Raw genomic sequence first — 25,707 nt, 5'->3', positions numbered from 1 at the left:
GAAAATATTTTGGGCCCCCCAAAATCAGTAAATTAAGCTGGGAGCTGCTTAGGGCAAACCTGCCTCTCATTTTATTTAAAGTCACTCCCCTGCTCACTGAGATAGATGCATATTTGATTTGCCTCCTTTGGAAAGGTGTTTGTGCTGGGCAGCACCAAGGCGCGGTGCAGGGAACGGTTCAGGACTGCAAGCAGATGCGGGCCAGGCCGGCGTCCAGGAGCGGCCGGCGCAGGTACTGCTGTGTGGTCAGCGGCGCCAGGGGCAGTCGGGGCGTGGGCACCTCCAGGTCATGCTTGCGTTTCTCCAGGGCGATCTCAGGCTTCCACAGGGTCTCCAGGGAACACTGCTGAGAGCGGACTGACAGAGCGTCCAGAAGGCTCCTCTTACGGCAGCCCTTTTGCTGTCTTGGTTCCCGTGGATCCCGTTGCTCAGTCGGCGCAGGGGCTCCGTGTACTTGGGCAGCGGCTTTAGCTTGTCCAGGCACTGCTGCTGCTCCGCCTGGCTGGAGCCCGCTGGGCTCACGACTGAGCCGCGTTTCATAGGGGCGTTTAAAGATCCAGGTCATGGGACACTGAAGTTCTGGCGGTGCGCCATCCCTGGGCTCTGGGAGGGTTTCGGTGAGGGGCTGGGCAGGAAGCTAGCCACTGGGCGCTGGGGCAGGGCCGCAGCTGATGTTGGAGTTGGGCTGCGAGACCCGGGCTGGCCGGGTTGTGAGGACGGCTGTCGGGGAGGGGACATCGACTGCAGGATCTGCACCTGTTGGCCCTGCGACGGCGAGGACAGCATGGGGAGGCTGCTCTGGCTACCATGGACTCCGGCAGCCACCACCTGGGGAGCCTCAGCGGTCCGCACCACTGTCAGCTACTGCATCCCGGACTGCACCGGCTGCAGTGGGGCTGCACTTGCAGCTGCTGAACTACCCTTGGAGCTCAGACAAATTGCAGCGGTTGTTGGGCATACATCTGTCCAGGGAATGCTTGCACTTGCCGCACCAAAGTCTGGGTCTGTGACTGACTGTGGCGGGAGCTGCGATGGTTGGTTCTGAGCAGCTGGAGGTTGCCGGGACTATGGCAGCTGCTAGTGGTGGTGTGGTTGATGTATCTGCTGCAGCTGCTGGGGCAGGACCTGGGAGGGGGCAGGCTGCAGCAGACATTGCATTGGTGGCTGCTGTATTGGCACAGGGCCTGCAAAGTCTGTTGCTGCTGCTCCTGTAGCTGCAGCTGTGCCCTGTGCTGCTGCGTCTGTTGCTGGTTTTGATGATTCAATATAACTGGAAATTTTATCGGTCTTTTCTATTTTTTAGTCTCCATTTCTGTTCTGATTTTTTGTTTTGTTTTGAGACGGAGTCTTGCTTTGTCACCCAGACTGGAGTGCAATAGCGCGATCTCAGCCCACTGTAACCTCTGCCTCCCCGGTTCAAGCGATTCTCCTGCCTCAGCCTCCCAAGTAGCTGGGATTACAGGCACCAGCCACCATGCCTGGCTAATTTTTGTATTTATAGTAGAGACTCGGTTTTGCCACGTTGGCTAGGCTGGTCTCAAACTCTTGACCTCAGGTAGTCCGCCTGCCTTGGCCTCCCAAAGTGCTGGGATTACAGGCATGAGCCACCACCCTGGCTTCTGCTCTGATCTTTGTTATTTCTTTTCTTCTACTGATTTTGGGTTTGCTTTGCTCTTGCTTTGCTATTTCTTTAAGAGGCAACATTAGGTTGTTTATTGGAAGTTTTTCTACTTTTTATGTAGGTGTTTATTGCTATAAACTTCCCCCTTAGCACTGCTTTTGTTGTATCCCATAGATTTGATTACTTTGTGTTTCCATTTTCATTTGTCTCAAGAAATTTTTTAAACATTTTCTTCTTAATTTCTTCATTGACTCAATGGTCATTCAGAAGCATGTAGTTTAATTTCCATGTGTTTGTATGGTTTTCAAAGTTTCTTTACTTATTTATTTCTAGTTTTATTCCAGTGTGATCAGAAAAACATATTTAATGTAATTTCATGTTTTAAAAAAATTTTTTGAAACGTGTTTTGTGGTCTACCATATGGTCAATCTTTGAGACTGTTTTATGTGCTGGGGAGAAGGATGCGTATTCTGAAGCTGACGGATGAAATATTCTGTAAATATGTATTAGGTCTGTTTAGTTTACAGTACAGATTGTCTCATGATTCTTTGTTGACTTTCTGTTTAGATGATCTGTTCAATGCTGAAAGTGGGGTGTTAAAGTCCCAGCTATTATTTTATGGGTGTTTGTCTCTCTAATAATATTTGCTTTATATATCTGAGTGCTCCAATGCTGGGTACATATATATTTATAATAGTTATAGTCTCTTGAAGAATTGATGATTATATAATAAGCTTTATTGTCTCTTTTTACAGTTTTTGTCTTGAAATCTATTTTATCTCATATAAGTGTAGCTACTCCTGCTCTTTTTTGGTTTTCATTTCATGGAATGTCTTTTTCAACCCCTTCATTTTCTTTTTTTTTTTTTTTTCTTTTATTATTATTCTTATTATTATTATTATTATACTTTAGGTTTTATGGTACATGTGCGCAATGTGCAGGTAAGTTACATATGTATACATGTGCCATGCTGGTGTGCTGCACCCACCAACTCGTCATCTAGCATTAGGTATATCTCCCAATGCTATCCCTCCCCCCTCCCCCCACCCCACAACAGTCCCCAGAGTGTGATGTTCCCCTTCCTGTGTCCATGTGTTCTCATTGTTCAATTCCCACCTATGAGTGAGAATATGCGGTGTTTGGTTTTTTGTTCTTGCGATAGTTTACTGAGAATGATGATTTCCAATTTCATCCATGTCCCTACAAAGGACGTGAACTCATCATTTTTGATGGCTGCATAGTATTCCATGGTGTATATGTGCCACATTTTCTTAATCCAGTCTATCATTGTTGGACATTTGGGTTGGTTCCAAGTCTTTGCTATTGTGAATAATGCCGCAATAAACATACATGTGCATGTGTCTTTATAGCAGCATGATTTATAGTCCTTTGGGTATATACCCAGTAATGGGATGGCTGGGTCGAATGGAATTTCTAGTTCTAGATCCCTGAGGAATCACCACACTGACTTCCACAAGGGTTGAACTAGTTTACAGTCCCACCAACAGTGTAAAAGTGTTCCTATTTCTCCACATCCTCTCCAGCACCTGTTGTTTCCTGACTTTTTAATGATTGCCATTCTAACTGGTGTGAGATGGTATCTCATTGTGGTTTTGATTTGCATTTCTCTGATGGCCAGTGATGGTGAGCATTTTTTCATGTGTTTTTTGGCTGCATAAATGTCTTCTTTTGAGAAGTGTCTGTTCATGTCCTTCGCCCACTTTTTGATGGGGTTGTTTGTTTTTTTCTTGTAAATTTGTTGGAGTTCATTGTAGATTCTGGATATTAGCCCTTTGTCAGATGAGTAGGTTGCGAAAATTTTCTCCCATTTTGTAGGTTGCCTGTTCACTCTGATGGTAGTTTCTTTTGCTGTGCAGAAGCTCTTGAGTTTAATTAGATCCCATTTGTCAATTTTGGCTTTTGTTGCCATTGCTTTTGGTGTTTTAGACATGAAGTCCTTGCCCATGCCTATGTCCTGAATGGTAATGCCTAGGTTTTCTTCTAGGGTTTTTATGGTTTTAGGTCTAACATTTAAGTCTTTAATCCATCTTGAATTGATTTTTGTATAAGGTGTAAGGAAGGGATCCAGTTTCAGCTTTCTACATATGGCTAGCCAGTTTTCCCAGCACCATTTATTAAATAGGGAATCCTTTCCCCATTTCCTGTTTTTGTCAGGTTTGTCAAAGATCAGATACTTGTAGATATGTGGCATTATTTCTGACGGCTCTGTTCTGTTCCATTGAGCTATATCTCTGTTTTGGTACCAGTACCATGCTGTTTTGGTTACTGTAGCCTTGTAGTATAGTTTGAAGTCAGGTAGTGTGATGCCTCCAGCTTTGTTCTTTTGGCTTAGGATTGACTTGGCGATGCGGGCTCTTTTTTGGTTCCATATGAACTTTAAAGTAGTTTTTTCCAATTCTGTGAAGAAAGTCATTGGTAGCTTGATGGGGATGGCATTGAATCTGTAAATTACCTTGGGAAGGATGGCCATTTTCATGATATTGATTCTTCCTACCCATGAGCATGGAATGTTCTTCCATTTGTTTGTATCCTCTTTTATTTCCTTGAGCAGTGGTTTGTAGTTCTCCTTGAAGAGGTCTTTCACATCCCTTGTAAGTTGGATTCCTAGGTATTTTATTCTCTTTGAAGCAATTGTGAATGGGAGTTCACTCATGATTTGGCTCTCTGTTTGTCTGTTATTGATGTATAAGAATGCTTGTGATTTTTGCACATTGATTTTGTATCCTGAGACTTTGCTGAAGTTGCTTATCAGCTTAAGGAGATTTTGGGCTGAGACAATGGGGTTTTCTAGATATACTATCATGTCATCTGCAAACAGGGACAATTTGACTTCCTCTTTTCCTACTTGAATACCCTTGATTTCCTTCTCCTGCCTAATTGCCCTGGCCAGAACTTCCAACACTATGTTGAATAGGAGTGGTGAGAGAGGGCATCCCTGTCTTGTGCCAGTTTTCAAAGGGAATGCTTCCAGTTTTTGCCCATTCAGTATGATATTGGCTGTGGGTTTGTCATAGATAGCTCTTATTATTTTGAGATACGTCCCATCAATTCCTAATTTATTGAGAGTTTTTAGCATGAAGGGTTGTTGAATTTTGTCAAAGGCCTTTTCTGCATCTATTGAGATAATCATGTGGTTTTTGTCTTTGGTTCTGTTTCTATGCTGGATTACATTTATTTATTTGCATATATTGAACCAGCCTTGCATCCCAGGGATGAAGCCCACTTGATCATGGTGGATAAGCTTTTTGATGTGCTGCTGGATTCTGTTTGCCAGTATTTTATTGAGGATTTTTGCATCAATGTTCATCAAGGATATTGGTCTAAAATTCTCTTTTTTTGTTGTGTCTCTGCCCGGCTTTGGTATCAGGATGATGCTGGCCTCATAAAATGAGTTAGGGAGGATTCTCTCTTTTTCTATTGATTGGAATAGTTTCAGAAGGAATGGTACCAGCTCCTCCTTGTACCTCTGGTAGAATTTGGCTGTGAATCCATCTGGACCTGGACTTTTTTTGGGTGGTAAGCTATTGATTATTGCCACAATTTCAGCTCCTGTTATTGGTCTATTCAGAGATTCAACTTCTTCCTGGTTTAGTCTTGGGAGGGTGTATGTGTTGAGGAATTTATCCATTTCTTCTAGATTTTCTAGTTTACTTGCATAGAGGTGTTTGTAATATTCTCTGATGGTAGTTTGTATTTCTGTGGGATCGGTGGTGATATCCCCTTTATCATTTTTTATTGCATCTATTTGATTCTTCTCTCTTTTTTTCTTTATTAATCTTGCTAGCGGTCTATCAATTTTGTTGATCCTTTCAAAAAACCAGCTCCTGGATTCATTTATTTTTTGAAGGGTTTTTTGTGTCTCTATTTCCTTCAGTTCTGCTCTGATTTTAGTTATTTCTTGCCTTCTGCTAGCTTTTGAATGTGTTTGCTCTTGCTTTTCTAGTTCTTTTAATTGTGATGTTAGGGTGTCAATTTTGGATGTTTCCTGCTTTCTCTTGTGGGCATTTAGTGCTATAAATTTCCCTCTACACACTGCTTTGAATGCATCCCAGAGATTCTGGTATGTTGTGTCTTGGTTCTCGTTGGTTTCAAAGAACATCTTTATTTCTGCCTTCATTTCGTTATGTACCCAGTAGTCATTCAGGAGCAGGTTGTTCAGTTTCCATGTAGTTGAGTGGTTTTGAGTGAGATTCTTAATCCTGAGTTCTAGCTTGATTGCACTGTGATCTGAGAGACAGTTTGTTACAATGTCTGTTCTTTTACATTTATTGAGGAGAGCTTTACTTCCAAATATATGGTCAATTTTGGAATAGGTGTGGTGTGGTGCTGAAAAAAATGTATATTCTGTTGATTTGGGGTGGAGAGTTCTGTAGATGTCTATTAGGTCCGCTTGGTGCAGAGCTGAGTTCAATTCCTGGGTATCCTTGTTGACTTTCTGTCTCGTTGATCTGTCTAATGTTGATAGTGGGGTGTTAAAGTCTCCCATTATTAATGTGTGGGAGTCTAAGTCTCTTTGTAGGTCACTCAGGACTTGCTTTATGAATCTGGGTGCTCCTGTATTGGGTGCATATATATTTAGGATAGTTAGCTCTTCTTGTTGAATTAATCCCTTTACCATTATGTAATGGCCTTCTTTGTCTCTTTTGATCTTTGTTGGTTTAAAGTCTGTTTTATCAGAGACTAGGATTGCAACCCCTGCCTTTTTTTGTTTTCCATTTGCTTGGTAGATCTTCCTCCATCCTTTTATTTTGAGCCTATGTGTGTCTCTGCACGTGAGATGGGTTTCCTGAATACAGCACACTGATGGGTCTTGAGTCTTTATCCAGTTTGCCAGTCTGTGTCTTTTAATTGGAGCATTTAGTCCATTTACATTTAAAGTTAATATTGTTATGTGTGAATTTGATCCTGTCATTATGATGTTAGCTGGATATTTTGCTTGTTAGTTGATGCAGTCTCTTCCTAGTCTCGATGGTCTTTACATTTCAGTATGATTTTGCAGTGGCTGGTACCGGTTGTGCCTTTCCATGTTTAGCGCTTCCTTCAGGAGCTCTTTCAGGGCAGGCCTGGTGGTGACAAAATCTCTCAGCATTTGCTTGTCTGTAAAGTATTTTATTTCTCCTTCACTTATGAAGCTTAGTTTGGCAGGATATGAAATTCTGGCTTGAAAATTCTTTTCTTTAAGAATGTTGAATATTGGCCCCCACTCTCTTCTGGCTTGTAGGGTTTCTGCCGAGAGATCCGCTGTTAGTCTGATGGGCTTCCCTTTGATGGTAACCCGACCTTTCTCTCTGGCTGCCCTTAACATTTTTTCCTTCATTTCAACTTTCGTGAATCTGACAATTATGTGTCTTGGAGTTGCTCTTCTTGAGGAGTATCTTTGTGGCGTTCTCTGTATTTCCTGAATCTGAATGTTGGCCTGCCTTGCTAGATTGGGGAAGTTCTCCTGGATAATATCCTGCAGAGTGTTTTCCAACTTGTTTCCATTCTCCCCGTCACTTTCAGGTACACCAATCAGACGTAGATTTGGTCTTTTCACATAGTCCCACATTTCTTGGAGGCTTTGCTCGTTTCTTTTTATTCTTTTTTCTCTAAACTTCCCTTCTCGCTTCATTTCATTCATTTCATCTTCCAGGGCTGATACCCTTTCTTCCATTTGATCGCATCGGCTCCTGAGGCTTCTGCATTCTTCACGTAGTTCTCGAGCCTTGGTTTTCAGCTCCATCAGCTCCTTTAAGCACTTCTCTGTATTGGTTATTCTAGTTATACATTCTTCTAAATTTTTTTCAAAGTTTTCGACTTCTTTGCCTTTGGTTTGAATATCCTCCCGTAGCTCGGAGTAATTTGATCGTCTGAAGCCTTCTTCTCTCAGCTCGTCAAAGTCATTCTCCGTCCAGCTTTGTTCCGTTGCTGGTGAGGAACTGCGTTCCTTTGGAGGAGGAGAGGTACTCTGGTTTTTAGAGTTTCCAGTTTTTCTGCTCTGTTTTTTCCCCATCTTTGTGGTTTTATCTACTTTTGGTCTTTGATGATGGTGATGTACAGATGGGTTTTTGGTGTGGATGTCCTTTCTGTTAGTTTTCCTTCTAACAGACAAAACCCTCAGCTGCAGGTCTGTTGGAGTACCTGGCCTGCCATGTGAGGTGTCAGTCTGCCCCTGCTGCGGGGTGCCTCCCAGTTAGGCTACTCGGGGGTCAGGGGTCAGGGACCCACTTGAGGAGGCAGTCAGCCCGTTCTCAGATCTCCAGCTGCGGGCTGGGAGAACCACTGCTCTCCTCACAGCTGTCAGACAGGGACATTTAAGTCTGCAGAGGTTACTGCTGTCTTTTTGTTTGTCTGTGTCCTGCCCCCAGAGGTGGAGCCTACAGAGGCAGGCAGGCCTCTTTGAGCTGTGGTGGGCTCCACCCAGTTCAAGCTTCCAGGCTGCTTTGTTTACCTAAGCGAGCCTGGGCAATGGCGGGCGCCCCTCCCCCAGCCTCGCTGCCGACTTGCTGTTTGATCTCAGACTGCTGTGCTAGCAATCAGCGAGACTCCGTGGGCGTAGGACCCTCTGAGCCAGGTGCGGGCTATACTCTCCTGGGGCACCGTTTCCTAAGCCCGTCGGAAAAGCACAGTATTCGGGTGGGAGTGGCCCGATTTTCCAGGTGCCGTCTGTCACCCCTGGAAGGGGAACTCCCTGACCCCTTGCGCTTCCCGAGTGAGGCAATGCCTCGCCCCTGCTTCGGCTGGCGCACGGTGCACTCACCCACTGACCTGCGCCCACTGTCTGGCACTCCCTCGTGAGATGAACACGGTACCTCAGATGGAAATGCAGAAATCACCCGTCTTCTGCGTCGCTCACGCTGGGAGCTGTAGACCGGAGCTGTTCCTATTCAGCCATCTTCGGGATTCAACCCCTTCATTTTCAATCTATGTGTGTCTTTATAGGTGAAGTGGATTTCTTGTAGGAAGCCGATAGTTGGCTCTTGTCTTTTAAATGATTGAGCTACTCTGTGTTTTTTGATTGTATCATTTAGTCCATTTACCTTCAGTGTTATTATTGATAGGTAAAGGCGTACTATTGCAATTTTTGCTATTTCTTTTCTAGTTGATTGTTTGGTCCTCTCTTCCTTTCTTCCATGCTTCCTGTGTTTCTTTGTATAAAAGTGAGTTGCTCTGGTAGTATGTTTTAACTGCTTGCTTTCTATTTTGTGTATACCTATCATAGGATTTTGGTTTTTGGTTACCATGAAGCTTGTAAAGAACATCTTATAACCAATTATTTTAATCTAATGACAACTTCTTTTTACTTTCTTCTTCTGCAGAGTTTGAAGGTCAGAGGTGAGAGCTTAGGGTCTTCCTGGGTCATTCCTGATCACGTGCCAGACCCTGAGCATCCACATTGCCTTCTAGGGTCCCAAAACTATTGTCACAACCCTAAATTCCAAAGGGAATCCTTTCCAAGTCTTCCTTCCTAGGGTTTTTCAGCAAGACTATTTTTGCCCCAACTGATATCCTTTTCTCAGATGAGTGGGGTCAGCCATTTCCATTTAAATGTTTTTAACAGGCATTTAGTTATTGATTTGAGATTTTTCTGCTTTTTCATTGATGGAATTCTGCTATAAGCTTCCTTCAGAGCATAGTTTTCAATTAATCCTGTACGTTTTTTTTAGGTTTTGTCTACTTTTTCATTTATCTTAAAATACTGTCTTATACTACTTGTGGTTTCTTTTTTGACCTTTTATTATTTTGGAAGGTTTCTGCTAATGTTCACATTTTTAGGAGTTTCCCAGATTTCTTCCTTTCATTGATCCCTAATTTGCTTTTATTATGATGAGAAAATATTCTTTGTATTATTTTAATCCTTCAATTTAATTGATGTTTGTTTTATGGCTTTGCATAGTGTCTTAGAAAATGTTCTGTGTGCATTTGGGAAGAATACAGATTCTGCTGTTGAATGATGTGTTCTATATATACCTGTTAGGTGTATTTGGTTTATAATGTTGTTCATATTTTCTATTTCCTTGTTATCTTGTGTCTAGTTGTTATACCCATTAGTGTAAGTAGGGTATTAAAGTCTCCAACTAGCATTGCTGAATTATTTCATTTCTGTCAAGTTTTGCTTCTTGTGTTTCTGTACTCTTTCCCTGAGTGCATATATGTCAATAAGTTTTACATTTTCCTGATTAATTTACCCTTTGTCGTTTTAAAATATCCTTATTTCTCTTAATATTTTTGTTGTTGTTTTAAAGTAAGTTTGTCTAATTTTAGGCAATTACTTTTGTCCCTCTAAGAAACAGTCTATTCGGAAGGTGCCGTGATTGTCCCTGGCAGGGAGGGTTGGTGCCTGGACTTGGGGGAGATAGCAGCAATGCTGTGTCCACAGGGCTGAGTGCAGCTGCCTAACAGCAGGGACTCACAGTAACAGTGGCCAGGACACCTTGGGCACACTGGCCACAGTGATGCCAGTGAGGAATATAACAGAGTCCAGGATGTGATACAGCAGGGACACTGCCATGATGAAGAAAAGGGTGCTGGTGGAGATGGCCATTCCCGCCACAAACCAACACAGTGCCCCCTCTCAGCGGCAATGGCGTCTTCTCATTTCCAACTCCTGAGATCAAGGAGGCAATATGACCAGTGATGTGCGGTCACCGTGCCAATCGCCATGCCGTGGCGATGCCTACCAGGGAAGTAGACATTTTATTCTAGGGATGTTCAGCTATGAGGGACACACAGCCAGCTTATAGCTCTCCCTCAGCACTTGCATGATCCGTGAGTGTGTGAGGTTATGAAGGCCAAGCATTTGTCATCTAGGCCCTTCAGTTTCATGCTTCCTCTACGACAAGCTTTGTAACAAGGTTGTCACAAAGAACAGACATGAGGCCCCAGAAGGGAGAAGGGGTGTGGGTGGGCATGCAGCCCGAGAGCTAGCAGCCTCACCTCCCAGACAGGTTGGAGAAGAGAAACAGATGTTCTTATTCCCAAGAGGGTCTCGTGTGCAACTCAGAGGAGCTGGCCTAGGGCTCAGACTCCCCCATGACAGGCGAGTTACCCACCTAGAAGAAATGTGGAAAACAGATCAAAATTAGGCACCTTGTTCCTTGCTTCTTACACTGAGGTAGGGAAAGGTGGAACACCAGCTGCTCTAAGCACAGTCCCCAGGGCTGGTTCTCCTGCCACTTTCCCGACACCCCTGAGAAGGCAGCACCTTGATATATGCAGGGATCTGGTCTCCTCTTTAGCCTCCACAATGTCCACACCCCAGCTGCTCTGCAGCGATGATCTCCTCAGAATCTCAGATGACAAGAGCTTGCTGCAGAAGAAAGCTGTGACAGGCGCCTCTGATCCTAGAAGGACCCCAGCCCTCCTCTCCAATCTGTGCTGCAGCAAACTCCAGCATGGAGGCCTTGGAACCTGAAGCTGTCAGATTGGCAAAAATAAAACTGAAGGGCAGGCCAGGGCTAGGAGCTGAAGACTCTAAGAACTATTCTTTCTTAAGTTCAAAGAGATGTTCTTGGAACCAGAAAAGGCTGCTGTCAGGCAGATCTAGCAAAGCAAGAGCCCTGGACCTCATAGAAAGGGAAACAAGGGTGAGCTATACTGGGTGGGCATCTGGGAAGAACACTGAAGGTGTTACTAATCTCATGAGGGTCAGGGAAATTCTAACCAGGTGATCTCCTGCTTTGAGCTCGGCAGGAGGCATCCTTTGCACCTAGAACCTTCACTCCAGCCGGCAGCTCCCTGAGCCAGGGCCAGCATGGCTTTCCTGCCTTGGACACCTATCAGGGTTCCTGGGGAGAGGGGAGTGCTAGGTCCCCTCGCTGAGTGTATTTTGGGACTCAGACTGTCTCAGAACAGTCACAGATCAACAATCCCAGGTGGGTCTCCTTTGCTGTTGGTTAAGAAACTCCCTGACCTTCTACAGGCTCCTCCCAGAACCCCCCAGATAACTGTCCACAAATGTTGAGAGCAGGCATAGATGTTGGACCGTGATTCACATTTTCCTGGATGGGAACACGCTTGATCACCAAAATCCTGTGAGGAACAGGGTTCAGAGAGATGTAACTTGCCCAAGATTTCTCAGACAGGGAAGGGCAGGCCAGGGCTTGAGCAGGGACTCTCGGCTCCTGGGGCCCAAAGCTCCTACTCTGCTGAGGCTTCCTCACCTGGGAATCACCAGAGACCAGAGGAGGGGTGGCTGGCACCCACCTGAAGATCATCTTAAAGAGGTGGACACGATGTCAGTGCTTTTTATCTCTTGCCAACAAGTAAAGATCCCTATCAAAATGACAACTAGGACAAGTACAGAGCCAAGTACACCTGGGTGAGGAGCAGGGGCATCAGCCAGAGAAACAAGCAGCAGCAAGGACCCAAGCCTGGAGGCTGGAGCTCTCCATAGGAGGATGTGTTGCTGGCAGCTGTGACCTGGTGTAATTTACAGGCCACAGCATTCACCTATGTTAAGTACACCATTTGTTGACTTTTTTGTAAGTTTGCAGAGTTGTGCCACCATCCTGCACTCCAGCCTCAGCATCTCCATGCTGCCAGCGGCTGCCCCCTGCCCCTCTGCAGTACCCTCTGCTCCATCCCCAGCCCCGGCACCACCGATCTGCTTCCTGCCCTGTGGATGTGACTGTTCTGCACATTTCACATCAATTTAATCCTGTGACACGTGGCTTTCTGCCTCTGGTTTCTGTCTCTCAGCGTCATGTGGTGGACTCAATTTTGTGATTTGATTTCCCAGGTCTCATCACCACACATTCTCTCCATGTTAAAGGGAAAGGCTAGCTTGGAGGAAACAGAGCCTAAAGATACTTCACATGGATGCAGATTTTCTTCCTCTTAAAAATGCAAGGTGCTTCATATCTGTCTCTCTTTTGTAAAATTCATGCACAGACTGCCTGTGAGACATTGGAAAGGCAGGTACCATTTCTGTTTTACAGCAGAAGAAATGACTGTTTTTCCCACACCCATGCAGTGACAGCCTCTGTTCTCCCTGTTACTGCCTGAGCAAAACCAGGAGGGGACACTCAGGAGCCTTATATTGTCCAGGGACTGTTGGGAGTGCTGAATCCCACATGCGATCCAGCACAGGAGGGCGCCCGTCCACAAGAGGAGGGAGAACCTTCCACCATCTGCTTGAGGAAACTGACAATCTCTGGTGTCTGCTTGGGAGGCGTGAGGACATTGGGCCCGTGGTGGGCCAGCAGCTTGGCTGTTCTGGTGCCGGAGAGACCCTGAGAAGGCCAAGCAAAACACACGCACAAATAGGAAGTAGACATTTCTTCTCCTTCAGGGGTTGGGCTGCATATTTTTGCAGCTTAGGGTTAGGCATCCATGTGCCCAAAGAAGGTCCTGGGAAAAGGGGGCTATGCCTCATCCCTCCAGCTGCCTACCCTTTTTGAAAGAATATGTAATGCTTAATACCAGTCAGGCAATATGCTGTGTATATTTCCTTACTTATTCTTCAAAATAACCCTCCAAGGAAGGGACCATTTGAGGTTATCAGAACTCTCCATTTAGAAAATCACTCTTTACATCCTCTCCAGCACCTGTTGTTTCCTGACTTTTTAATGATCGCCATTCTAACTGATGTGAGATGGTATTTCATTGTGGTTTTGATTTGCATTTCTCTGATGGCCAGTGATGATGAGCATTTTTTCATGTGTCTTTTGGCTGCATAAGTGTCTTCTTTTGAGAAGTGTCTGTTCACATCCTTTGCCCACTTTTTGATGGGGTTGTTTGTTTTTTTCTTGTAAATTTGTTGGAGTTCATTGTAGATTCTGGATATTAGACCTTTGTCAGATGAGTAGATTGCAAAAATTTTCTCCCATTCTGTAGGTTGCCTGTTCACTCTGATGGTAGTTTCTTTTGCTGTGCAGAAGCTCTTTAGTTTAATTAGATCCCATTTGTCAATTTTGGCTTTTGTTGCCAAGGGAATTGAACAATGAGAACACATGGACACAGGAAGGGGAACATCACACACCAGGGCCTGTTGTGGGATGGGGGGAGAGGGGAGGGCAAGCGTTAGGAGATATACCTAATGTTAAATGATGAGTTAATGGGTACAGCACACCAATATGACACATGTATACATATGTAACTAACCTGCACGTTGTGCACATGTACCTAAAACTTGTACCCTAAAACTTAAAGTATGATTAAAAAAAAAGAAAATCACTCTTTATATATTTTCAAACAACACATTGGTAAACATGTAATGCTGCTTTTTTCAGCATCTCTGAGTGAATAGCCAGTCTTTCACATACACATTGACAGAGAAATCTCTCAATGAACTTAGAAATTCAGAAATTAGTAAGTATGGAAACTTAGTTGCATAGAGAAAAACAGTAGATAACATAGATAGCTGATAAGAGAAGATTTTGTACAATTACTGTGAGATATTCTTTTTTTTCTTTTATTATTATTATTATTATACTTTAGTTTTTATGGTACATGTGCGCAATGTGCAGGTAAGTTACATATGTATACATGTGCCATGCTGGTGCGCTGCACCCACTAACTCGTCATCTAGCATTAGGTATATCTCCCAATGCTATCCCTCCCCCCTCCCCCGACCCCACAACAGTCCCCGAAGTGTGATGTTCCCCTTCCTGTGTCCATGTGTTCTCATTGTTCAATTCCCACTTATGAGTGAGAATATGCGGTGTTTGGTTTTTTGTTCTTGCGATAGTTTACTGAGAATGATGATTTCCAATTTCATCCATGTCCCTACAAAGGACATGAACTCATCATTTTTGATGGCTGCATAGTATTCCATGGTGTATATGTGCCACATTTTCTTAATCCAGTCTATCATTGTTGGACATTTGGGTTGGTTCCAAGTCTTTGCTATTGTGAATAATGCTGCAATAAACATACGTGTGCATGTGTCTTTATAGCAGCATGATTTATAGTCCTTTGGGTATATACCCAGTAATGGGATGGCTGGGTCGAATGGAATTTCTAGGCATTAGCATTCAGGACATAGGCATGGGCAAGGACTTCATGTCTAAAACACCAAAAGCAATGGCAACAAAAGCCAAAATTGACAAATGGGATCTAATTAAACTAAAGAGCTTCTGCACAGCAAAGGAAACTACCATCAGAGTGAACAGGCAACCTACAAAATGGGAGAAAATTTTCGCAACCTACTCATCTGACAAAGGGCTAATATCCAGAATCTACAATGAACTCCAACAAATTTACAAGAAAAAAACAAACAACCCCATCAAAAAGTGGGCAAAGGACATGAACAGACACTTCTCAAAAGAAGACATTTATGCAGCCAAAAAACACATGAAAAAATGCTCACCATCACTGGCCATCAGAGAAATGCAAATCAAAACCACAATGAGATACCATCTCACACCAGTTAGAATGGCGATCATTAAAAAGTCAGGAAACAACAGGTGCTGGAGAGGATGTGGAGAAATAGGAACACTTTTACACTGTTGGTGGGACTGTAAACTAGTTCAACCCTTGTGGAAGTCAGTGTGGCGATTCCTCAGGGATCTAGTACTGTGAGATATTCTTAGAAATTGACTTTTAAAATTTGAATTTATGGTAAGGCATTTTAAACTTTAATCTGGAACAAATTTAAAATTTCTGAATAGAGAAATTTCTGATGACTCAGGGATAGTAAAAATGGGTGGGGATAATGTTTCAAATCAAGGAAGGAACCTCATTTTATTCTGAACGTGTTAGTTTTGACTGTTTTCACCCTGAAACTTTCACTACTAAATATATTTGAAAGCAAGTCTTTTTTCCTCATTTAACATTTATTTCATACACAGAGAATAATACTGTGGGTCTGGGATTCAGATTTTCAAATGAAGCATGGACTCTGAGTGGCCCCTTGTCCTTGCGAAAGTGCACTGGTCTAGAGAACGGCAGTTGGACCCGAGAGTGTGGCACGTGTTCCTGTGTTCATTTGAATATTCCGTGATGACCTGTCACGGAGATCATGTGATGATGTATATCCTGCCCTCCATCCCAACTGCCACCAGGTTTCAACTGCCACCAGGTTTCAACTGCCACCTGGGTGACTGCTGGTAAAGATGGGAGGTGGCCTTTGCTGCTTTCCATCTTCTCACTGCAGTTTCTTCACATGGGCCACTTGTACTTAAAATGTCTTCTAAATTTATGTTTTTTACTTCCCCAGCTCCAATTGGTCTACAGATTTACAAATTTGTTTTGTAGTTTTATGACTCAATTTGTATTTTTGATCCTATGAAGTTTTTGCCTCAAATATTTTTCTCTGTTTATAAAAGTGTACTGTTTCCTATGCCAGTTTTGTACACACTCTTCCATAGAATAGATCCAGAAGAAACACAACAATACTGCCTTCATCATATCAGGAGATCCTGATACCAAATACGGTAAGAGACATTCCATGAAAGGGGGATTACAGGCCAAAGTCTTCTGAATAGAGATGTGAAAATCTTAAATCAGATATTGGAACAGCTTAAATCCAGAGTTTTTTTTAGAAAATAAGCAGATTTTCTGATGGGAAACATAATAGCCTAGTTAAGAGGTTTTGAGGGATTGTTTTAAATTAAAGACATTTTTAAAAGATAAATACAATCAAGTGGATATAAAAAGTTACAAAATAGAAAAAATCATTAGAGGTTATAAAAGGTTTATGAAAATCTTACTTTGTAGTCAAAATTGACTGGGGTAAGATAGATTTATTTACAAGGTCTTATTAAAATTAGCTACAATATTAAAAATACACTAATACCAAACTAAAATTTTGGTTTAAAAAATAAGCTTTTCTTAAGATATTAATTTGTTCTCAATGAAATTACAAGAGGTAATAATTTTTCATTGTGAAATCTATTATTTTTTAAACTTCTCAGATTTATACCTCAGAAGTTCGACTTTTACTGTGTCTCTTTACATGTAATTTACAGGTCCCATATTATTGCCTTCTGTTTCTTTTCTCCTGTAAAAGGTGCATCTTTTCCAGGCTGGGATGATAATTCTCTCCTTCAAATTTTTATCAGCTCCTTTAACTCCGCCCCCCCACCTCCCGCCCACCGCAGGTTCTAATTCTGCTGCTGTAATACTAAAATGCTTATTTTTAAAGGTCTAAAATACTAATGTTTGTCTCAGATGCAACACGATTTTGTACTCTTGGCTTTTTGATATGTCTTAATTGTTTCAGGTGACCAGGAAACCTCCCATGCTGTTCGTTAGAGCCAGGTACCCGCCTGCTCAAGTTACTAGCTCTTCTGTTTACATTCCTTCTATAGTACAATATTCACTCATGACTGAACATATGCTGTGTCTTGTTAAATTCGAGTGCCCTTCTCATCAGGTGTGACTTTGAAGTTATTCAATAAACTTCATTTAGACACTGCCCACTCTCAGGCAGGCCTTAGTTCAGCCTGCTCAGATCAGTAGTCAGAAGACAGTGGGGGTCACAGATTTAATTCCTTAAATCACTTAAGCACCAGCCTTGATGGCCACATTTCAGTTAACTTCCACACTCAGAAGAGGGAACTGAGGCACAGAAGGGTCTATAGAACTTCTCAGGTTCATGTAGCTTCCAAATAAGGACTTGAGCCCAGACCTTTGTGCACCAGGCCCCGTGCTCTTGATCACTCCCATCTGCCACCTTTCTACCTTGTCTCATCTCAGTGTAGGGATTTGCCTACACAGTCGGCCTGCACAGTTTTAAGTGCAACCCACAGTGCAAGTTCTTCCTAACACCCAACTCAGATTCAGGAGGCTTATTTCTGCAGATGGTGAACAGGGGACAACGGTTCAAACATTGAACTTAGTGGTCCCCAGCCTTTTTGACACTAGCGACTGTTTTCATGGAAGATAATTTTTCAATGGACTGGGATGGGGTGGAAGGATGCTTTCAGGATGAACCTAGCACATTTATTGTGCACTTTATTTCTATTATTATTACATTGTAATATATAATGAAATAATTATACAACTCTTATAGGAGGGCAAACCCTACTGTGAGCTGCACAGGCCAGGGATCTAGGCCACATGCACTTTATGAGAATCTAATGCCATGGCTAATCTGACAGGAGGTGGAGCTCAGACGGTGATGCGAGTGATGGGAGCAGCTAGAAATACAGATGAAGCTTTGCTCTCAGCCACTGCTCAAGCCTGGTTCCTAACAGGCCACACACCATCGCTGGCCCAAGGTTTGGGAACCCCTGACTTAACCCATTTCCCATTTAGAAAATAAAAGTGCAGCTCGCTGGCAGCACAGTGTTCTCGGGGAACACAGAAAATGGGTTAAACTGTGAATAAACGATGCCTCATTTCTCTGTGGTCTTCTGCAGCAAGATATCAACAGCTGTCTTTATTTAATCCATTTCCCAAAGTGTAAGATGCAAGATCCTGAGGGCTCCAAAGAATCCACTGTCCATCACAAATCGATGGTCCACCAGCTCAGTTTTAGAGACGTGATGCTCCACTGCAGGCCTCATCCTCAGGTGCACCCTGGCAGTCAGCCATCTGATGGTACTATGGAAATTCAGTTACTCACTCTAGGGAGCAGAAGGATTCCAGATTCTTCAGGGTCCCAAACTTCAGACAACTCTAAAATTGCTACACTATATTCTTCTTTATTTCATGTGTGCCAATTTAAATGTACAAGTCAATCACTAGTGCTACAAATGCAGAAGTAAAGATGTATTTCCACTTCAAGTTTGGTTCACTTTTGATAGTAAAGAACACCTCAATGCAAGGTTTAGATATTAATGCAAGGTTTAGATATAATGTCTAGCTGATTGTTAGACATTAGCTAAAATGGAACTCTTCCTGAGATAGTGTTGCCACATTTTCAAACAAACGGACATCATGTGAAACCTGTAAATTAACCTAAAAATGGAAGTAGTACAGAAAGTTCCCATATACCCTTCCCCCTCAGTATCTTTTTTGTGATCACATCTTACATGAATGTGGTGCATTTGTTATAGTGGTTGAAGCAATAGTGATATCTTCTTCTTAATGAAAGTCTAGAGTTTGCCCTAAGGCTCACCCTGTGTTGTTCAGCCTATGGATTTTGACAAACTCATAATGTCATTTATCACCCAGACAGAAGAGTTTCACACCCAAAACATGACCAGTGCTGAGCCTATTAATCCCTTTCTTCTTTTCCTGGGACCCCTGACTACTATTGATCATTTATTTTATTGCCTCTATAGATTTTCTTTCCCAAAATTCTATAGAATTGGAATCATAAAGTATGCAGTCACTTAGGACTAACTGATTTCACTTAGCAACATACATGCAAGATTTCATATCTTTTTGTAGCGTAACGGCGTACTAATTTTTATCAGTGAATCATATTCCATTGGGTCCATGTAATGGTGTGGGTTGGTGCACTCGCCTCCTGAAGAGCATCTCAGCTGCTTCCAGTTCAGGCAATTAGGAATACAGCTGCCCTCATTCTTGTGCAGATTTTGCAATGGGTGTAATTTTAAAATTTAACTGGGTAAATGTTTAGAATTTTAATCAGTTTTTTTGTATAATAACACTGTGTTTTCCTTTGTAAGAATTAGGTAGAATTCAGTAAAATCTACTGGGCATTTTTAAAAAAGTTATTGTTGATTTAATTTCTATAATAGATATAAGCCTGCTCAGATTATCTGAGTCTCCTTTGGGTAGTTATGGTTTCTGCCTTTGAAGGAATTTTGCTGTCAGATTTGTGAGCATAGATTTATTCTAAGTATTCCTTTATTATCTTCTTCATATTCATGGGATCAGCAGGAATGATTCCTCTTTTTATTTATATTATTTATAAATTGTGTCTTCTATCTTTTCTCTGTGGTTAGCTTGGCTGGAGGTTTATCAATTCTGTTTATCTTTTCTAAGAAGCAGCTTTTGGTTTTGTTTAGTTCTCTGTTTACTTTATTATTTCTATTATAATGAATTTTTTTTTCTATGTTAATGTTGGGTTTACATTACACTATACTTTGTTCTCTAGTTTCGCAAGGTGGAAGGTAAGAAAACTGAATTAAGATTGTTTTTAGTTTCTAGATAGCATTGTGAATGGAACTGATGTCACAGAAGTGTGCATTTAATAATCAAAATAATATGTATTGTGTATTTTTCACCACAATAATGATTTAAAATCCAGTAATATAGATGGTAAGTGCAGAAGGAACATATGTAGATTCAGGAACATTAAACATTGTAACTTTTTTTAAAAAGAGGATATTTACCAGGCCTCTTTCTGTGGGGAGACCCTGTCCTGGAGTGATGCCGTGCATTTGTGTGCTGCCTGGGTGAACACTGCCTACTTCACAGTGATGAGGGTGGCTTAGCCAGAGACCCGAGGCTCTGTCCCCCAGGGCTCTCCTGATGGTCTCCTTTGCCTTCCTTCACCACCAAGGAGGGTGGCCCAGCAGCAGCTCAGCCTGTGCTCTCACCCATCTCCTCCACACACGCCAGTCCTTGTCCTCAGCACCCAAGGTTGCCAGAGGTCCTTCAACAGCTCCCGTAGCTGACAGTGACTCTACGTTTCCTAGATTTCAGGGACCACCTGGCAGGGGAGCGGACCAGAGAGACTTCCTCGGAATAGGCTGTGGCTCTTCACAAGGTAAAGTCTTCTTTCTTTGTCTGAGATGACAATTTTATTTCTTTAGGTTTCTATTTCATTTGAACTAAGATATGCAAATCTTACCATGGACATTGTAGATGAGTTACAGAATTTCTTGGTGGGCAAATGTATGTGAGAGCCCATTACCAAATTGGAACTTGGTCCAGGTGGCACTCATAGATGACAGCTTCAGTGACAAACTGCATGGCAGAGAGCATTTTCCTCAGGAGAAATGTGTTCTTCTTGAAAATAGTGTTGACTGTGCAACCAAAATCGTTTTGAAAATCTTACACAAAACTCTTGGGCCTTTCCACAGGTGTCTTCTATGCTTTATTTGGGAGCCATTGCCTTGAGCGCTATTTCCCAGATGGTTTTCTAATGTCACCAACTGAAGAAAAGACCCATGCACATAGGACACAGCATGATCTGATGCTCACAGCGTTTTCCTTCCTCTCTGAAAACGGACTCAGCGATACTGGCAAGCAGTACTTACTCTGAGATCACCCATTTGCTAAGGAAAAATCTTAGCATTGAGAAAGGTGACACTTTCCTCCCTACTTTTGCTGGAGAGACACTTTGGTTATGAGTTATTTCTAGCATAACACAGTTTATTTCAGAAGTCCAGCTCAATAGCAGACCAAGGCGTGAACAACACATGAAAATTTATGTTGGGAAAATATATATTGTATGTCTGCTTGAACTGTGGGTTCTTGATTAATACAAAACTGGTTAATGAAGGTTGTTACCTTCAGGAAAATGCAAATCTAGTGGAGGGACAAAACTCGCAGAAACAGTATTTCATCATAGCCACCATGAGGCAGTATATTATGAAGCATGTCAGTGATGAATGACTGGCAGGCTGGTCTGTCCTTGAAGCTACACTCTGTTTCTTGCTTTTGTTGCTTCTGCTGTCTCTCTCCTAACATCTGCATATTCCTCCACTTTGTGGTGGAGGAAGCATTAGGACTGATACAGGGGATTTCCAGTGAGTGTATAATTCAGTGCAGAATTGGCAGGAATATATTCCATGGTTAGGAGCTGGAGAAAGTAAGAAATAAAATAGACCTTGAAGAATGGGTAGGATTTTCAAAATCAGAGATAAAGAAGCAAGAAAGAGAATTCACTTTTTCAAGTTTCTAAGCAATCATATATATATATATATATATATACACACACACATATATACTTACATGCATAGACATTTTGCTGGTTTCTGTCTTACTAATGTATACTATACTGTGTCTAATCACTCTGAGGGCTGGTATTTCGTGTCTGTTTCAGACACTCAGGAATCATTTGTTCAGCTTGTTCTATATGCTGGAAACTGTTGCAGGGATGGATATATGCAGTCCTTGTCCCAAAGCAGCTTATGACTCCAAGAGCAAGGGATAGAATATGAACATGTGTCTTAGGGTTACTTCTAGGGGTAAGAATGAGTTCTGTGGCCAGATGCCTACAAGAAGTGGGGAGAGGGAAAATGAGATGCAAACTATCCAGGCAGGAGGCATTGCAGTAATCAAAGTGAACTATGAGAGAAGCCTGGGCTGATGTAAAAAAAAATAAGCTTTGTCATAAGTGGAATCATCAGATAAGTCTTAGAAGGCTGTATTGCAGCCACAGTTCTGATTGGCTACCAATCAGAAGAAGAGGGAAAAGAGAATTATTCTTGGCTTGAGTACCTGAGTAAAGGATCTAACCATTCCCAGACAGGTGGCCCACAAGAGAGAAACAGGTTAGAAGGAAATACCATGAGTTGTGTTTTGGTCACGTTAGGTAGAGGACATTTGAATGCAGAGTAAGTCAAACTCTTAGGGCAGGGGAGTCAAGAATGCTCCATTGCAGTGGTGTCAGCAAAACGGCGGGGAAGGCAGCTCTAAGCTCCCATCCTTCCACAGGAATGTTGAATAAACAACCAGACACTGTCAGAACCAACTTTCTCAGAACTGGGAAAATAATCAAAGGTGTACGGCAACCAAAAGAATGCTGGATCAACACAAAGGCAACTTAAAAATGATATGAAAGCTGTGTGGCATTTTTGCTTGTCCCACAAGTCCAGCTTGGTGATAGTCTTGAAGACAGCAGGCTGGATTCCCAGGCTGGGACCCTTATCCCTGGTTCCAGAGAGGAGAGCAGATCTGATTCACAAATGATTGTGCTTGTCTGTTTTAATCTTTCCAGAGGCTGCCTGAACAAGGTATTCATCATCTCTGTTTTATCTGACCCAGAAACCATTCTGCTAGGAAAAACAGTGGGCATTGCTTGAAAACAGTGTTCTGTGGTTGAAAAACCCGCAGTCACCTTGGGCTGGTGGGAATGTAAAATGGCGCCTCTTCTGGATCATCGTTTGGCGATTTCTCAAAAGGTCAAACATAGAATCACTATTTGATCCAACAATTCTACTCCTAGGTATATCCCCCAAAAAATTGAAAACAGGGACGCAAACATACGCTTGTACACTAATGTTTATAGAAAAAATATTCACAATAACCAAAAGGCAGAAACAACCCAAGTGTCCAATAACAGAAGAATTAATAAACAGTGTGATATAAACATAAATGGAATATCTAGCCATGAAAAGGAATTAAGTATTGGTACATACTGCAACATGGATGAATCTTGAAAACATTTTGCTAAATGAAATGTCAGACACAGAACACATCTTGATGCTTTCACTTGTATTAGGTACCTAGAACAGGCAATTACAGAGATAAAAAGTAAATTATAGCTTGGGGCTGAAGGAAGGGTGAAATTATAAGTTATTGCTTAATGGGTACAGAGTTTTAAGTTGATGAAATATTTTGGAGATAGTTTGTGGCGACGGTTGCAAACCATGTAAATGTCATTAATACCATTGATTTGTGCACTTAAATGGCTGAAATTGCAAATTTTATACACACAACCCTGACATATTGCCAGGATTAAAAAAAAGTAACAAAAATAGTGAAATAAGGAAGAATGATTTCCTAGACAAGCGCAAAAATCCCTTGTAAGATAACTCTTCAAAACCCCTTCCAAAATGATGCAAAATTAAGCTACTTTTACATTTTTAAAAGAAAATGCATGTAATCTTAACATCAAAACCCTTAACTAAAAGTAAGCATTTATGATCGCAGTGTAAATTAGTTCAACCATTGTGGAAGACAGTGTGGCAATTCCTCAAAGAGCTAGAACCAGAAATATCATTTGACCCAGCAATCTCATTACTGGGTATATGCCCAAAGGAATATAAATCCTTCTATTATAAAGATACATGCAGATGTATGTTCATGGCAGAACTATTCACAATAGCAAGACATGGAATCAACCCAAATGCCCATCAGTGACAGAGGAGATAAAGAAAATGTGGTACCTATACACCATGGACTACTGTGCAGCCATTTGCAGGGACATGGATGGCATTGGAAGCCGTTACCCTCAGCAACTAACGCAGTAACAGAAAACCAAACACCGCATGTTGTCACTTATAAGTAGGAACTGAACAATGAGAACACATGGACATATGGGGGGGAACGACACACACTGGGGCCTGTCAGGAGAGGGCGCAAGGGAGAGCATCAGGAAGAATAGCTAATGGATGCCGGGCTTAATACCTAGGTGATGGGATGATCTGTGCAGCAAACCAACCCGGCACACATTGACCTATGTACCCTGCACATCCTGCACATTTGTACCCCTGAACTTAAAAGTTGAAGAAAAAAGGCCGGGCGCGGTGGCTCACGCCTGTAATCCCAGCACTTTGGGAAGCCGAAGCAGGCGGATCACGAGGTCCGGAGATCGAGACCATCCTGGCTAACACGGTGAAACCCCGTCTCTACTAAAAAGAAAAATACCAAAAATTAGCCGGGCTTGGTGGTGGGCGCCTGTAGTCCCAGCTACTCAGGAGGCTGAGGCAGGAGAACTCCGTGAACCCGGGAGGCGGAGCTTGCAGTGAGCCGAGATCTCGCCATTGCACTCCAACCAGGGCGACAGAGTGAGACTCCGTCTGAAAAAAAAAATTGTTTTTGAAGAAAAAAAGTAAGCCTTTAATAAAGCTCTTAAAGAGATATTTTAAAATAAAGGAAATTTTTTTTTCAAACAAAATATGACAATAACAGCAATTTCCCTAATCTCTTTCCTGGGCATCTCTGACCTGAGAGTCCTGTTGAACCCCCAGCTGCTCCCCCAGGCCGCCCCACAGCCCCCTTAACACTCCAGCCTGTCCGTCATGTTCAGAAGGAGCTGCTCAATCAGTCCTGGTGTCTTTCTCAGCCCCTTCCAATTCTCTTTCTCACCTTTGACCTAACCAGCAATTCTGAATCCTGGAATGGGTTGGGTAGAAAGCTGTGCTTGCTCACAAGTTACTGGTTTTGACCCTGTCACAATGTTTGTTCATTATGTAAATGTTCTATGACTGCTTACTTGCTCAATCAGGCTGTCTATAGATAAAGAAAAAGGCCCATCTCCCAGTTCTGATTTGTGTGCAAAACTCCCAATATGGAAACTGGTAACTGCTTACTTAAAGATGAATATACAGCACTGTCATTTATTTTATTATGCAATCTTTATTTTTCTAGAACTTTGAGAAGATAACACATAAGTTCATATCAACATATAATCATTCGGCACAGCTTCCTGGAAGGAATAGTAAGAAAAACATGCTTTGGAGGAAAACTCACCTCAGGACACAAAAATGCATGGCTGTGCATAATAACAATAAAAATGTAATCCCCAAACAAGTCTCAATGTTTATATTGACCTGACCTTTCAGAAAAGACTTAACGTATATAAATGCACACAACATGCAACAAGAGAATTCGGGGAGGAGCAGGGAATGTGGAGAAGAAGACAGCGGGAAAGATCAAATAAAGCCAGGAGTGGAGTTCAATACAAATGCATATGCTGCCTATTTAAAATGGGTCGAAATTTTGACGCTAAACTTTCTTGCAGAAAACTCTGAAAAGCTGGCATATACATTTATATAATTTGCAAGCTGCAGGACAATGCAGGCTGTGTGCCTAACTCCCTGATGGTAAGATAATGCAGATGTCCCCAGTGATAGGAGGTAATAAGCCAATTTTGTTTTTGTTTCCTCTCTAACGATGTATTCTGAATGACATTTTCTGCAGTGGCATACTCTTAGGCCCATAGCCAGAGTAATATGCAGTTCCCAGCATGTTAGCTGTGACACCCTCCTTTCCATTCCACTCAGGAGAACATACTAGATTACAGATGAGTGAGAATAATGTTGAATGATTAGCTTTCTAAAGTAATTTCTTAACTCTAACATTAATAAAATTAAGACTCACAGCCGGGTGCAGTGGCTCATGCCTGTAATCCCAGCACTTTGGGAGGTCGAGGCAGGCAGATCACTGGAGGTCGGCAGTCCGAGACCAGCCTGACCAACACGGAGAAACCCTGTCTCTACTAAAAAAAAAAAAAAAAAAAAATTAGCCGGGCATGGTGGCACATGCCTTAAACCCAGCTACTCGGGAGGCTGAGGCAGGAGAATCACTTGAACCCAGGAGGCGGAGGTTGC

General features: G+C 42.4%; 1 long non-coding RNA gene and 1 pseudogene across 1 annotated transcript; one reads left to right on the top strand and one right to left on the bottom strand.

Moving 5' to 3' along the window:
- LOC100443771 (mediator of RNA polymerase II transcription subunit 15-like) lies at positions 1 to 10,166 on the bottom strand (annotated as a pseudogene).
- A 5,417-nt stretch (positions 10,167 to 15,583) lies between these two features.
- On the top strand, positions 15,584 to 24,981 carry LOC129052408 (uncharacterized). Its single transcript, XR_008517413.2, has 4 exons — positions 15,584 to 15,999; positions 20,122 to 20,192; positions 20,509 to 20,731; positions 24,746 to 24,981. It is a non-coding gene; the product is annotated as an uncharacterized LOC129052408 (long non-coding RNA).
- Positions 24,982 to 25,707: the final 726 nt, after the last annotated feature.

This window comes from Pongo abelii, chromosome 22, assembly GCF_028885655.2.
Source record: "Pongo abelii isolate AG06213 chromosome 22, NHGRI_mPonAbe1-v2.0_pri, whole genome shotgun sequence".
NCBI lineage: Eukaryota > Metazoa > Chordata > Mammalia > Primates > Hominidae > Pongo > Pongo abelii.
Note: the sequence above shows the minus strand (reverse complement) of the source record. Positions and strands in the feature narration are given on the sequence as shown.